General features: G+C 46.0%; 1 long non-coding RNA gene across 1 annotated transcript; it reads left to right on the top strand.

Moving 5' to 3' along the window:
- Positions 1-967: 967 nt before the first annotated feature.
- LOC135566467 (uncharacterized) lies at positions 968-1,368 on the top strand. Its single transcript, XR_010462095.1, has 3 exons — positions 968-1,020; positions 1,144-1,170; positions 1,302-1,368. It is a non-coding gene; the product is annotated as an uncharacterized LOC135566467 (long non-coding RNA).
- The last annotated feature ends 2,810 nt before the right edge of the window (positions 1,369-4,178 follow it).

Here is a 4,178-nt window from a genome sequence, read left to right as displayed (position 1 = left end):
AGGGAAAGTTAGTTATCATATCTTTAAAAAAAATACAGGCTTTGATATTGAAACATTGGGAAATGGTCAAGTTACAAGAGCTCACCTATGCTGATTCAACAGTATGGAACAAACATGGCCTAATATCTAAATATACTGTCTTTTGCATTATTTCGTTTTTGTGTGTGTTATTTCTTACATTATTAGGCCAGAATTTGTTTGGTGTTATTACACACAGCCTGGAAGAACTTAGTGGATATCAGAGCAGCGGTAACTCACCAGCACTACCAGCATTACGCCTATTCTACTGTATCTTAGTCTATGTCGCTCTGGCGTTGTATTCTATTCTACTGTATCTTAGTCTATGTCGCTCTGACGTTGCTAGCCCAATTATTTATATATTGTTAATTCCGTCCATTTACTTTAGATTTGTGTGTATTGTTGTGAAATTATTTAGATATTACTCTTGAGATATTACTGCACTGTTAGAGCTAGAAACACAAGCATTTCGCTACACCCGCAATAACATCTGCCAAACAGGTGTACATTTATTTTGTTTTTTGTTGTTATACTGGAACAAAATCACCAGCAAAAGTAAATACCTGTTTGAAATGAGTCCCAACAGGGGACGGTATTTAGCAGACACTTTGAGGTGTACCTACAGCCATGCCTACTGCTTAGATTGAGTTGAGCGCCTCCTGCTCTGCGCTACGCGCAACAGACGGACACACATTCTTCCCATTCAGTCAGTCAGTTGGCTTGTCTGACACGAAAGTGCAAGTCGACTATAGTCTCCCCCTCTCTCGGGATTTGTTTGAGAGAAAGAGCGTTGTTTCTGTACAGCAAAATAAAGCATGTGTATAATGATTATTTTGAATGCGCTTGGAGAAAGTTCAATTAGACTATTTTCTTGCAAAAACGCGGACACAATGTGACAATGTTGACCAGCAGACTGGGTTATCCCATGACGGATTGGTAAAGAGCATTTCATTAATCAAGGAAAACGGGACGTAGAAATGGGGAAACTTCAGTCCAAACATGGTAAGATATATCTCTTATAAACATCTTTATATGAGTATTCCATACTGATTGATCATTGATGAATATTTTGTTCACATTAACGAATTTCTCATTTGAATGTCCATATTGTGCTGTGATCTAAAGCGGGCAAACGTAGAGAGAACCCCGAAGGTGAGGATAACCCTCTATCATCCTTTAGAAATGACGCATTAAACCTGGTTTTAAACCTTACATTATCTTATTATCTAGACACAAGTTAATATCATTGATATTCATTATAATTCCCCTCCCCCGATTTGTAGGAGACAGTTTTGTTGTGAACGCTTTCCTCCGAAGAGCGATGGGGGAATGTGAGATGTACAGCTCCTCCAGATCTAAACTGAACAACATGCAGGTAAGAAACGAGACACTTGTATTTTTAAATGTTTTCCTATGTGCTTTCTTGGATAAAATGATACAAAAGTAATAATAATTATAAGAATGTGGCTAATGATTATAATGATTTGGATACTGAAAATAATGCTAATAATGATTTGATGATAGTCTATTATAAATCAAATACATGACTCTTTAACACAGGTTGAGAAGTTTGCATATTACATGGTCCATGGATGGTCTACAGTTGGGATCAGTTGTGATTAGAAGTTTCTAATGCTGCCCCAAGGGACAAATCAATGAACTCCTTCATGATTCAGAAATCATTTTGGGGACTGGCGCTCCATAAAATGCAATTTATTGAAATGAAAGATTTAATGATCAAAATTAAGAGTTGTATCCAAAATCTCAAGGTTGTTTTCTAGCATTTATTTTGTATGTTTGCAAGTCATGTGTTTCCCCTCCTAGAAACGTGTAGAGATTTGGTAAAGCCTGGCCTAAGAGTTGGTGACTGAAGGGGAAGGTTTGCCCATACTTCATTTAGACAAGGACACAGACTGGGGTGTGGTGTCCAGTCTGTCTGGCAGGTCCCAGGTTGGCAGAAGGACAGTGTCATACCTGTCCCCCTGCCTGTAGATGAAGTGCTCTCTCTACCACACACCAGCAGAACTAAACTCACTGTGATCTACAGTCATTAAGTAAACATTCAAAGGCCTTTGCAAAGACATGTTGATGTCATGAAGTTGCAGATTTGAGTTGTTGTTGTTTCTGTCATATCTGGCGCTGGGACAACAGTGCTGTGGTTATTCCCCTGGCTGGGACAACAGTGCTGTGGTTATTCCCCTGGCTGGGACAACAGTGCTGTGGTTATTCCTGGCTGGGACAACAGTGCTGTGGTTATTCCCCTGGCTGGGACAACAGTGCTGTGGTTATTCCCTGGCTGGGACAACAGTGCCGTGGTTATTCCCCTGGCTGGGACAACAGTGCCGTGGTTATTCCCCTGGCTGGGACAACAGTGCTGTGGTTATTCCCCTGGCTGGGACAACAGTGCTGTGGTTATTCCCCTGGCTGGGACAACAGTGTTGTGGTTATTCCCCTGGCTGGGACAACAGTGCTGTGGTTATTCCCCTGGCTGGGACAACAGTGCTGTGGTTATTCCCCTGGCTGGGCTACACATTGGGGTGGTAACAGACTGGCTGGGCTACACACTGGGGTGGTAACAGACTGGCTGGGCTACACACTGGGGTGGTAACAGACTGGCTGGGCTACACACTGGGGTGGTAACAGACTGGCTGGGCTACACACTGGGGTGGTAACAGACTGGCTGGGCTACACACTGGGGTGGTAACAGACTGGCTGGGCTACACACTGGGGTGGTAACAGACTGGCTGGGCTACACACTGGGGTGGTAACAGACTGGCTGGGCTACACACTGGGGTGGTAACAGACTGGCTGGGCTACACACTGGGGAGGTAACAGGCTGGCTGGGCTGTACACTGGGGAGGTAACAGACTGGCTGGGCTACACACTGGGGTGGTAACAGACTGGCTGGGCTACACACTGGGGTGGTAACAGACTAGCTGGGCTACACACTGGGGTGGTAACAGACTGGCTGGGCTACACACTGGGGTGGTAACAGACTGGCTGGGCTACACACTGGGGTGGTAACAGACTGGCTAGGTGGTAACAGACTGGCTGGGCTACACTGGGGTGGTAACAGACTGGCTGGGCTACACACTGGGGTGGTAACAGACTGGCTGGGCTACACACTGGGAGGTAACAGACTGGCTGGGCTACACACTGGGAGGTAACAGACTGGCTGGGCTACACACTGGGGTGGTAACAGACTGGCTGGGCTACACACTGGGGTGGTAACAGACTGGCTGGGCTACACACTGGGGTGGTAACAGACTGGCTGGGCTACACACTGGGGAGGTAACAGGCTGGCTGGGCTGTACACTGGGGAGGTAACAGGCTGGCTGGGCTGTACACTGGGGAGGTAACAGACTGGCTGGGCTACACACTGGGGAGGTAACAGACTGGCTGGGCTGTACACTGGGGAGGTAACAGACTGGCTGGGCTACACACTGGGAGGTAACAGACTGGCTGGGCTGTACACTGGGAGGTAACAGACTGGCTGGGCTGTACACTGGGGAGGTAACAGACTGGCTGGGCTACATATTGAAGAGGTTATAACAGACTGGCTGGGCTACATATTGAAGAGGTTATAACATCCTGGCTGGGCTACATATTGAAGAGGTTATAACAGCCTCGCTGAGCTGCATGCTGGGGAGGCTATAACAGCCTTAAATGGGAAATCTGCAGTTGTTACTTCCATTTTTGGACAGATAAATGAATGATATGCACCCATTGATTATTGAAGAATATAACTTATACATACCTCATGAGCTTAGTTCAACTGTCGTACCCCATCAGAATATAATGGATGGTCAGTCCTTGCATCCATAGCTCTGTCTATGAATTTGAGAGTGGTTAAATTTCTCCAACTCCATCCTTCAGATTTTTAGCAAAATCGTGGCGGGGGTACACTTTGTTCTAGTTTCAACTGCTGATTGCCGCTTTAAGCCCTCCGGGGAGCTTTGGCTGTGTCTTATTCTCAATGCCTTCTATTATAGTCAGCCTAGCTCCCAGCGGGGCCTCCTCTCTCTCTCTCTCTCTCTCTCTCCATGGCATAATATTACATCACTTCAATTAGCATGTCATGTTGGGGGTGCGACGGGGCAAAGCCTTCATACCAGGGCCCCGGTCAAAAGTAGTGCACTATATAGGGAATAGGGCCCGGT

The sequence above is a fragment of the Oncorhynchus nerka genome, unplaced genomic scaffold (genome assembly GCF_034236695.1).
Source record: "Oncorhynchus nerka isolate Pitt River unplaced genomic scaffold, Oner_Uvic_2.0 unplaced_scaffold_4801, whole genome shotgun sequence".
In the NCBI taxonomy this organism is placed as follows: domain Eukaryota; kingdom Metazoa; phylum Chordata; class Actinopteri; order Salmoniformes; family Salmonidae; genus Oncorhynchus; species Oncorhynchus nerka.
This window is presented reverse-complemented; position numbering and strand designations above follow the sequence as displayed.